We start from the raw sequence: 12,610 nt of genomic DNA, 5'->3' as shown, positions 1-12,610 counted from the left end.
ATTTGCATCGATTCTCCAAATTTGCACATTTTGGGTTTCTTTTGGGCTACTTCAATTCTGCTTTGTTCATAGAGCACAGCACTTTCTTTGATGAGGGTACATGATGCTTGGGGGTCCTGTGCCAGTGTCTCCCATGTCATGTAATTAATTCCAAATTGTGTATTATACACAGTATATTTTCAAAATTTCAGAGCCAAATAATGCACATGATTACGTGAATTTTGAGGACTAATCAATTCTACTTATGTTTTCCACCTTTCTGTTTTGGGGTTTCCACAAGAAGTTAGAATTGGAAGTGTCAGAGACATTTGGTAGGAAAAATTTTAAAAAGGAAATCAATATGTAGTGACAGTCCATTATATTTGCCAGGATTATGTCAAAATCTATCAGTTGTCTAAAAGGGTTGTAGGCAAAATTAGTAAGGATGATGTGAATGAAAATGAAAGCCTAAAAATATGATCTTTGTTCTGCATATCACTATAAAGACATTTATTTATGGAGCATCTTGTGATATCACATAATGTCACACAGCATAAAGGGATTATGATTCAGTGGAAAGAATGCTGTGCTTAGGGGCAGCTAGGTGGCACAGTGGATAAAGCACTGGCCCTGGATTCAGGAGGACCTGAGTTCAAATCTGACCTCAGACACTTGACACTTACTAGCTGTGTGACCCTGGGCAAGTCACTTAACCCCAATTGCCTCACCAAAAAACAAACAACAAACAACAAACAACAACAACAAACAACAACAAAGAATGCTGTGCTTAGAGTCATAGGACCTGTGCGTGAATCCTTAATCTTCTACTTACTATGTAGCATTGAGCAAGTCACTGAACCTCTCTGATCCTCATTGGGGGGATTTGGCTAGATAATAACAATAAGCACTCATGGAGTTCTTTAAAATATTACATCATTTCATCCTCCAAACAACCTGAGAGGTAGGTGCTATTATTATCCTCATCTTAATGAAGAGAAACAGGCAGTCAGAGTTTAAGTGGCTTGCCCAGAGTCATATAACTGGTGAGTAGCTGGATTTGAACTCAGGTCTTTCTGACTCCATATCCAGTTCTCTAGTCACCTAGAGGTACCTATAATGGACATCTCCATAAAGTACAATGCCACCTAGATGACCTATAGGGTCCCTTCTAGCTCTAAGTATATAATCCTGTGATACTAGAGTTTCACAAGATAGATAGGTAAGGATCATTTGCTGTTTGTTTCACTGGAGTGAGTACCCACAATCAATTTGATAACAGAGCCATTGAAATAAAAATAGTAGAATCTGGTACTGCTATATGGCTGTGAATCAAGGAGAACAATGAACTCCAAAGAATCAACTTTGTGGGTGTCCCACGAGGCAATGGAAAGGTAAATGGTAAGTATTAATATGTATCAGCATATTACTAAAGAGAATTCATGCTTAAAAAGTTCTGGGAAAGATACCATCTAAGAGACACAAAATCAGGAAAGATGATAGGCTGGTTAAATAATGAGAATGAAGATAATGGATGGACAACCCAAATACTGTACTTGAATCCATATAGTTTTGCAGAACTTGAAGAAGACAGTTAATATGTTGGGTGGACACTTCCACCATGGAGGATTTATGGGACTACAGGACCAAGCATTGAACAAGGTTAGAAGGTATGGATATATTGTGATCTGTATCATTGGTGGTGGCCCCACATTCCTGAGATTGAGAATCCATTGAAACTCTGAAGTGTCATAATTATTTATTGTCATTGAAATTTGAAGGTGTAGTATGAAGGGTCTTGAATAATATATGGTGTAAAGACTGACCATCTTCAAAGCATTCATCAAATATAATCCTGATATTTTATGTAGAAATACATAAAGGGTATTATCATATGCTTCTTCCTATATGTGTGTTTTCAGTGCAGAGACACAAAGTTCATCAGGACAATCCACTCTCACTGATTTAAGGGTTTATATGTGTGCACCATCAAGGCCTATGATATCTCTTCCTTTTCCCTTTTGAACATTTCAATGGTGATTAACCCTTTTCCTGGAAAGGAGTGGTAGGAGGAGGAAGAGGATGTGAAAATAAAATTAGTCAGTTCTATATCAGATTAATATAATAAAAATGGACATTATCCCATAAGTCCAGAGGAGTGAAGATGAATCATACTACCCACCTCCTGCCAGAGGAGTGGTAGCCTTAAAATACAGAATGAGACATGCCTTTTTTGACCAGCCAAGATAGTTATTTATTTTGCTGAAATATATGAGTTTATTGTGATGGTTTTGTTTTGTTTTGGTATTTTATTCAAATTGGGAGGGAGAGATAATAATTGCTTTATAACTAGTTATACATATAGATGTACACACACACACACACACATATATATATATATATATTTTTTTTGGCCACATATATATTTAAAAATTTTTGTTTGTTTGTTTCAAGTGTTCAAATTGGCAGGGAGAGATAATAATTGCTTTATATAGAGATATATATCTATATACATACATATATACATACATATTTTTAGTAGAGGTAATAGGCCAAAATGAGGTTTTCGACATATTTTGTGTATCCCCATTAGAACTGGTGACAAAGATGACCATAGTTCATAGTTCATTGTCTCTGAAGACTTGTAATGACTAAGCTAGAAAATATTTATGAAGGATCAAGAATATATCATAACATCTATGAAATGGGAAAAGAGCAAATGTTTTCAAATAACCAAAGCTATTTACTCAATGTCTAAACAGCCAGTAGCTTCAATCAATGAAGAGAAATAGTAAAGAAATAATCAAACTACAATTTTACTCAGTTGACTCAGTCAGTTCAGTCAAAAAGATTGCTTCAGTAGGCCTGTTTGGGCAGAACATGAGTGTTATGGCTAAGCATTGCATCATGGCAAATGTAGGTTTTAGTCATATACATTCCAAGAGATTACAGGAATAATTTAAGGACTTGCCCTTCACAGCATGTTAGCTTAAAGAATAGTTTTGTGGTTATATTACCTTTTACCTTGAAGGAAGTTATGTACTCTTTCCCTGAACTTAATCTTCTTATCTCTTTTTCCTTTTATTCTTCCTCTTCTCTCTCTCTCTCTCTCTCTCTCTCTCTCTCTCTCTGGTAGGGCAATGAGGGTTAAGTGACTTGCCCAGGGTCACACAGCTAGTAAGTGTCAAGTGTCTGAGACTGGATTTGAACTCAGGTCCTCCTGAATCCAGGGCCAGGGCTTTATTCACTGTGCCACCTAGTGGCCCCCCTTTCTCTCTTTCTTCCTCACCTTCTCCCTCTCTGTTTCTCTCCCTCTCTCATTCTGTCCATATGAAACCAAAACTGTCAAGTAGAAAGTAAAAAACTAAGCTAATCATCCTTGTTCCTTTATCAAGCAATCCACAAGCATTTATTCAAAATAATAGCTAGCATTCACATAGTGCTTTAAGATTTGTCAAGTGCTTTACATATATCATCTCATTTGAGCTTTATAACCTAGGAGGTAGGAGAAATTATTGTGAAAAACAGAGGCTGAGAGGTTTTGTGATTTGTCTAGGGTCATACAACTACTGAGTGTACTGAGTATAAATTAGATCTTCTGATTCCAAGTCCAGCTCTCTATCTACCATGACTATTAAGTAGTAAAGCTATAAATACAGAGAATGAAACAACCCCTAGTCTTAAGGAACTTATCATGGAGAAATGAGAAGTACATACATCTTATATGTATCTTATAATAGTATCTTATGATATATACTATATTGTATCATATGTGTAATGAAACAATATAACAAGAATAAATATACAATGAGGTGACTGGTCAAAGAGGGACCAGTCCACAGAGCATGCTCATATTTGCCCTTGCTGGCAAAACACATATTGATATTCACTGCCTTGTCAAAATAAAACATGTATAACATTGGGGAGCCAATCTCTGACCATGAGTGGTTGAAGTGTTGCTATGGTGGAAGGATGAAGTTTTCTAATTGGTTTTGGATATGGAAGGACTGATGACTGCCCTAGAACAGAGTGTACATATAAAAGGAGTGGTCTGCCCCTCCCTAGTTCCTTTGCTCTTTTCCTTTCTCTCTGTAAATGAGGCAAGAGCTATTGTGAGATGATGGGTTGGGGAATAGAAGCAAGCTGAATTTCTTCACCCAGCCACATGGCATCAGAGGAACCCAGCAACTTGTGTTACTTGGTGGTATTCACTGGAGGTACTAGCAATGGCTGACAACAGTCATGTGGAAAGTTAGCAACTTCTGGGAATGTGACTCTTAAAGAGATAAAGGCCTACTATGGATTTTAGAAAAGCACTGATCTTCAGAGACCAGCTGAAATGTATTCTGAAAGGTGAACTTCATGAGGACACTATGAGAAAAGGACTTCAGGGTCCAGGAGTTGGGACGTACCTGTTTGCCCTATAGGTTCTCTATATGTATGCCATATTACCACTGTATTTTAAGCTTGAGTCTTCTTTCTCAAGGACCTTGTGCATGCAAGGGAGAATACACATTGAGTTTGGAGGGAATGTTTTATAATAACTGTCCTTACTGTATCATCTCAATATTTTTCAAAAAAGCTAATGTAATTCTATTGGCTGGTTAATAATGAAAAGTACACTGGATGGGGACCCACTAGCTGAAGCTTTAGAAGCTATAATTCTTAGAATTCTGAGGGGATCCCTCCAAGGATCTAACCTGCCAAAGTGAGAGGATCTCTGTTCCCTCTAGAATAAAATACAAACTCTTCTTTTTAAAGTCCTTCACTACTTGATCTCAAAATATTTTTCCTGCTTTCTTATGCATTACTCTCCCACCTTATATTCATATTATGTGATTTCAAATGTGCCCTCACTGCAGCAAGGCAATTCTTTTATTACTTTTATTACTTACTCTTTAATTGATTTTCTAAAGTGTATCTCACTCCCTACAAAAGCTTTTCCAGACCTTATCTTTTATCCTCAAAACTGTCATAACAGAGTTTAGGTGAGTGTCTTACCAATAATTTTACAGTATAAATTGAGGCCATTTGAGCTACTTCTTGTGCCCAATTTAGAAGGTCGGTAAGAGAGGTACATTGTACCAGGGTGAGGATTGAGCACAGTTCAGTGCAGGCTGCCAGCATAGGCCATGTCACAGTAGACCAGGAGTAGGCCACGGGAACCACTGAATCAGCATCTAGAACTCTCAAGCCACAGATGATAAGGGGATCAAACAACTGGTCAGAAGGAGATTACAGGGGTCTCTTTGTTGGCATGGAGGCAGGACTCTGTTGCTTTCTCCATACTTAGATCCAGGTTGCAGTCCTGGGTGGTAATCTCAGGGCAGGGAGGAGAACTAGCACACTAGAGCTTGTGGCCAGGCAGAAAAGAGGGCTTGTGGTTGGTCATAGATCAGAACACATTCCAGGAGAGTAGTAAACACACCTCTCCTTTGATCATGCCATCTTGGAAGAACTGAAAACTTATAGGTCCCTAGAAGTATCTCTGAAAACAGCTTCACAAAACCCCTGAAGCTTGGGACAGTGCTCCCTACACCCTGGAAGCAGAGCCCTACTTAAATAAGAGTTAAAAGTCAAGAAGTAGGCTAAGAAAATGAGCAAACAACACACAAATTCTGATCATAGATGGTGACAAGAAAGATCAAAACACACCCTCAGAAGATAACAAAGCCAAAGATTCTACATCCAAAGCCTCCAAGAAAAATATGGATTGGGCTCAGGCCATGAAAGGGCTCAAAAAGGACTTTGAAAACAAAGTAAGAGAGGTAGAGGAAAAATTGGGAAGAGAAATGAGAGTGATGCAAGAAAATCATGAGAAAATATCAATAGCTTGGTAAAGGAGACACAAAAAATACTGAAGAGAATAACACCTTAAAAAGCAAACTAGGCCTTGAAAAACAGGATTGGCCAAATGGAAAAAGAGGCATAAAAATTCACTGAAGAAAGAAAAAACTTAACAAGTAGAATTGGCCAAATATAAAAGGAGGTACAAAAGCTCATTGAAGAAAAAAAATTCCTTAAAAATTAGAATTGAGCAAATGGAAGTGGATGACTTTGTGAGGAATTAAGAAAAAATAAAATAAAGCCAAAATAATGGGAAAAAATAGAAAACAATGTGAAATATCTCATTGACAAAAAAAAAAAACTGACCTAGAAAATAGATACAGGAGAGATCATTTAAAAATTATTGGACATGGGGGCAGCTAGGTGGCGCAGTGGATAAAACACCGGCCCTGGATTCAGGAGTACCTGAGTTCAAATCCGGCCTCAGACATTTGACACTTACTAGCTGTGTGACCCTGGGCAAGTCACTTAACCCCCATTGCCCCACCAAAAAAAAAAATTATTGGACTACCTGAAATCCATGAACAACTATAACCAAAAAGAGCCTAGGCATTATCTTGCAATAAAGTATCAAGGACAACTGCCCTGATATTCTAGAACCAGAGCATAAAGTAGAAATGGAAAGAATCCACTTATCACCTCCTGAAAGAGGTTCCAAAATGAAAATTCCCAGGAATATTATAACCAAATTGTAGAGCTTCCAGGTTAAGGAGAATATTGCAAGTAGCCAGAAAGAAACAATTCAGGTATCCTGGAACCACAGTCAGGATAACACAAGATTTGGCAGCTTCTACATTAAAGGATTGGAGGGCTTGGAATTTGATTTTATGGGGTAGGGGGGCAAAGGGACTGGGATTACAACCAAGAATCACCTATCCAGCAGAGTTTTCCCCCTTCAGGGGAAAAAATGTGCATTCAATGAAAAAGAGGACTTTCAGGCATTCTTGATGAAAAGACCAGAGCAGAATAGAAAATTTGACTTTCAAATACAAGACTCAAGAGAAACATCAAAAGGTAAACAGGAAAAGGAAATCACAAGGGATGTTAAAAAGTTAAACTCCTTACATCTCTACAAGGGAAGATGATAATTATAACTATTAGAATTTTTTCATTATTAGAGCAGTTGGAAGGAGTATATATAGACAGAGGGCATAGGTGTGAGTTAAATATGAAGGGATGATATCTAAAAAAATAAAGGGTGAGAGAAGAATGCACTGGGAGAAAGGGAAAGGGAGAGGTGGAAAGGGGTAAATGACCTCACATAAAAGAAGCAAGAAAAATCTTTTATAATGGAGGAGAAGATGGGGGATGCGAGGGGGAGTGAGTGAAGCTTATTATATAATTGGCTCAAAGAGGGGTTAACATGCACACTCAATTGGGAATAGAAATCTATCTGGTGGCAAAGAGTTGGAAATTGAGGGAATGCCCATCAATTAGGGAATGGCTGAACAAATTGTGGTTCGTGATTAAGGTAGAATACTATTGTTCTATAAGAAATGATGAGCAGGATGCTCTCAGAAAACACTGGACTTACAAGAGCTGGTACAAAGTGAAATGTACTGTGTACAAATACAACAGCATTGTAAGTTGATCAGCTATGAGTCACTTAACTATTCTCAGCAATGATCCAAGACAACTCTGAAGGACTTATTATGAAAAATGCTATCCACCCCCAGAAAAAGAACTGATGGCATATTAATAGAGATTAAAGCATTTTTTTTACTTTATTTACTTTTTCTTGAGTTTTTTTGGTCTGTTTTCTTTTACAACATGACTAATATGGAAATGTTTTGCATGACTACACGTGTATAACTTGTATGGAATTGCTTGCCTTCTTAAGGTGGGGGAGGGAGGAAGGGAGAGAATTTGGAACTTAAAGTTTTAAAAATGGATGTTACTTCATTGCCCTGCAAAAAAAAATTTTTTTTAAATGTATGTTACAAATTTTTGTACATGTAATTGGGGAAAAAATAAAATACTAAATAAAGAAAAAAAAAGAAAACCACTATAGAAATGTTATTGTGTTTGCCAATCAAATTAATCAAAGAGGGTTTTGTCCTTATGTATATATTTCCTCTTTCTCCAGTTGTATCTACATGGCATTATAACTAAAAACTAAGCCTGTTCTCTGTAGTGCTTAAAAAAACCAAATACCTAGACAATTTAGTGAGTTTAGTTGTTTTGTTGTTTTTGTTGTTCTTTTTTTAAAGTTAGTCACATGTGTTATTTTGTGTCACCTTGGCTAGTGGATTCAGCATGCTGTCATGGAAAGATTATTAGATCTGGGAGTCATTAGTCTTTTGTTTAAACTTTCACTTTGGAACTTTATATGTGGGTGAATTTTGGCAAATTACTTCATATTTGGGAGATGGGTTTTCTCACCTGTAAAATGAGTGGATTGAATTAGATAATTTCTCAGACCCCCTCTAGTTATGATTTCTTTAGCTATTTTTAATTTTTGAAATTCAATTAAGCATGTCAAGATCATATGAACATTATTTTTCCCCCTTTACATTCAGAATATATGCTTTACTGGAAAAATGCTTAAAGAAACACAACAGCAATACTAAGATTTAAACATATATATATAATATATATGTACTTTCTGTTATTTTATATTTTGATAAAATTCTCTAATAATACTAAAATTTTAAAACCAAAATGATAAGAGATAGTAGCCACCACAAATACTAGTGTATTCTTCTCCAATATCGCATGGTATGAAGTAGACTCTGGGTCCCTGAAGGCTTAGCAAGCAGAGTACAAGCCTTGGCATGTTCTATGCAGCTGGAAAGGATATGAAAGCAAACCTGCTGACAGACTGTCTCTTCCATCCCAGGAGCAGTCAAGCTAAATGTGAAGAAACTCATCATCAATCAGTGGGTGATGAAATTGTTGGTTATGGCAACACATGAAACAGATAAAAAATACAAAATGGCCCTTGGTCCTGTGTGATTCTCTTTTGGCTTCTGCAGTAATAGTGGCAGAGTGGCAGGGAAGGGGTCAGAGTATTACAAAACTCTTAGACTGTCTACAACTATTAATTTAACTGTAGGAATTTTCAATACTTGATCTTTGTTCTATGACCCATAGCTTTAATATGCTACAGGAGGAAGTGAGCCACATTTATATTGACATAACTTCATAGAAATAAGCAGAACACATAAAGAAATTGCAGTTAAATGGAAGGACAACTATCACATTCTCCTGAGAGAGACAAATAAAGGTACTGGTTTAATTTGTGCCCCAAAGCAACAAGAAACTAAATTCAATGCAACATTTGGTTATTTTGCCATACAGTGTTCATAATAAACATAAGCAAACAAGTCAACCATGAAGAGGACTGTGGCTTATGTGCCAACATCTGGTGCAGAGGATGAAAAATTAAAGAAATTCTACAAAAAAGTTAACAAGGTCTACCCAAGTCAACATCTAATTTGTTATTCTTCATGATTTCAATCAAAAGGTAGGCAAAAGGGGAAGACAGTGAAAACTATTGGATAATGCTTTGGAATGAAAAAGGCCAAAGACATAGAGATTCTCCCAGAAACTCTATACCTGTCCATGATGAAAATGTTCTTCAGGGAGAAAGTTGAAAAATGTTGTCTGTGTCAAGCACTAAATAACACTCAAATACTCAAAAGGATCTATGATCACACCAATGTGTATATTCCCTCTAATAATGCATATGGAAAGCCATCCATGCTTGCCTTGCTACACTTATCCATGTCCTTCTATAAATGGTGGTCCATTCAACATTTTGGTAGAGGAAGAGGTCTTTCTTCTTGACATTACAATAATATCAGTGGAGCACATGAGTTCCATTATACCTGAGAATTATCATTAACTCTTACTCTGTCCACATAAACAGTCCATCTTATTTTTTCTGCTCATACATTTAATTCAATCCAGTACAACAAACTGTATATTTATAAAGAATCTACCATGTGCTAAGCATCTTCTACAAAGACAAAAATGAAATAGTCCCTGTCCTCAAAAAAGTATATAAGATAGTATTATCTCATTTTAATAACATCTTCAGCAAGAAATAAGAAAGTGTGGAATTGTGATAAGAACATTGTAATATGTTCCAATTTATACTCATATGTGCCCTTCCTTTATCTTTTAGTAAGGGAAATAATTTTCAATTATTTGGAGGCTGTAATGTTCTATGTGTAGTCAGTGTATTACCCATGCACTGAATTACATCATAAGATGAATGAAATTGACTACTTTATAGCATATAGATAGGAAATTACTAGTCACTAGTGTAGAGGTCATTTAGGATTCAGCTATCTGTGAAAAGTCACATCAGCTGGTTATTGCAAAGGTGAAAATCAATACCAAATTACAAGAAGGGATAAAGATGAGAAGAAGATGCTGTGTATAATTATAGCTGCTTCAGGCTGACCTGTTCAAGTGATATATCAACTCCAAGGAAAGAAAAATGAGCAAAAATAAAGAGGAGAAAGCTAAAAGAAAAAACAAAGAACCCAGAAATCACCTCAATAAGCAAACACTTGATTTCTTACAAGGTGGAGAGGTGTGGCAGTTAAGGACAACACTGGTTTATTTTAACATCAGTCTTCACCCTGTGAAGACAGTGCTCCAGGCTTTATTGTTAAATCACTTTGCCGTCAAGCCATTTAACCTCCCTTAGCTTCAGTTTATTTTTCTTTAAAATGGGGGTGATATACTTGCTCTAACTAATTGACAGGGTTCTTATAAGAAAAGTACTATGTAAACTGCAAGTCTCTTCTAAATGTGAGATGTGGTTATTATCAAATAAAAGGATTGGTTTTTCATGGAAATTTCTGTCTCTGTACAAGCAAGGGAAAGGTGGTTCCATAGCAGGCTGGTGGGAGAAAAATTAGGGTAAGGTCTTGCTTACACATCGACTTGTGCAGATAGTTGCCTATTCTATCCATAGCATCAGCTATACTCCTGTTTAAGAAATCACTGAAATATTCTGAAAAGTGATTCTTTCTGGATACATTTGCATTTCTATCTTCAGGGAAGTTAAAATAAATTACTGGGGCAGCTAGATGGCACAGTGGATAGAGCACCAGCCCTGGAGTCAGGAGTACCTGAGTTCAAATCCGGCCTCAGACATTTAACACTTACTAGCTGTGTGACCCTAGGCAAGTCACTTAACCCTAATTGCCTCACCAAAACCAACCAAACAAACAAATAAAATAAAATAAATTACTGAATGATCTCTAATAAAGGTTTGTCACATCTAGTTCCAAAGATGTTAAAAGCAGAGAATAAAATAAAAAGAACAATTAAAGCAGAGTTATTTTCCTCCTAAAGGTTTTTTTAATTTTTAAGGAAACAACTTCTCCCCATTCCAATTTATTCAAGCAAGAACTATTTGCAAGATTCTAATTCTGTGGATCAATAAGACATGGTGAGGGGAAGGAAACAGACAGGATGAAAATAAATATACTGTATATTTCCTTTTCCGGCTGCTTTTTCATAAAAACAAACAAACAAACAAATAAAATTAAAATGGGAAGAAGGAAATGACAAGAATGCTATGCCTGCTGGCATTTTTCTACTTCCTGAAAGCTTTTATTTATATGTTCTTTGAAGAAACTGTATTGTTTTGGATTTGAAGCATAGGACTAGCAGTCAGGCCTTTCTGAGCCCTAATTATGACTTTATTCTTGATTCTTTATGTGGTCTCAAGAAAGTCATTTAGTCTTCTTGCCTCAGTTTCCTCTTTAGAAAAAAAAGGAATAAAAACAATGACCTATATTTCCAGGGTGTAGTGCTTGGAAGAAGATTTCATAGCATGGTTCTACAGGGAAAGAATTAGGAAAAAGAAGAAAAGAGCAGCTTTATGTCAGGCTGAAAGTCTTTTTGATAATACCAATTTAAATTGATTTACTTGGTATTTATTAAATGTCTACTATGTGTCTAGTTTGTGGAATAGAACTAAGAAATTACTGGGTTGTAGCCCATGCCTCAAAGTCCATTTATATGGGACTCTCCTCATTTGGAGAAGATTGATTATTCAATGTTTCCTACTTGCATTAGGGGTGATGTTGGTGAGAGCTGGAGAAAGGAGAGATCCTGGTCTTCTAGCTTCCCTCTTTGAGAGAAGATATGTGATTCCATACTCTCTTTAGATCCCTGAAAGAAGATAAAGTCTCTGAAAGGAATTGACATATAGAGGAGTTGGCACTTCAATCATGTTCCTATCCTCACTTTACTACACAAGAGACTTCAGGGAATTTCCCCTTGGGTGAGATCTGGGGATTCTCCCTCTTTGTGGAGCTGAGATAGCTCACTCCCAATGGGAAAACTCAGTTATGCTGTGTATTGTCTGGTATCCATTCTCATCTGTATACCTTCTTTGATTTCTGTTTGTGATTACTGACTTGAGGAAAATATGGGTTTATTTGCTATTTACTATGTGTACTTGGTGGAAAGTGAGTCAAGTCTTTGATATATAGCTTGGGGAATTCTTTCTACATTAAAGGAAAGGAATCAGGAGCTTAGCTTTAGTATGTCTGGAGCCTGTTTTTTTTCCTTACAATTGTCAGAAATAAAGGAAACTTTGGTCAACTAAGGAAATGCAGCATAGACATGGAAACTACCATGCTTAAGACCCATAGTTTAAATCATTAATAAGGTGATTTTAAAAGGCTATTTGGATATGTTTTAATATTAAAGGTCACTGAAATGTGTGCTACTAATGCCTGGTTTGGGAGCTGTGCCTAATGTCTGGAGACAGGTCTATGGAATTAACTTACAAAAATCTAATAGTTGAATTAGTGAG

Source organism: Dromiciops gliroides, chromosome 3, assembly GCF_019393635.1.
Source record: "Dromiciops gliroides isolate mDroGli1 chromosome 3, mDroGli1.pri, whole genome shotgun sequence".
Classification (NCBI taxonomy): Eukaryota; Metazoa; Chordata; class Mammalia; order Microbiotheria; family Microbiotheriidae; genus Dromiciops; species Dromiciops gliroides.
The sequence above is the reverse complement of the archived record's forward strand: the minus strand, read 5'-3'. Positions refer to the sequence as shown.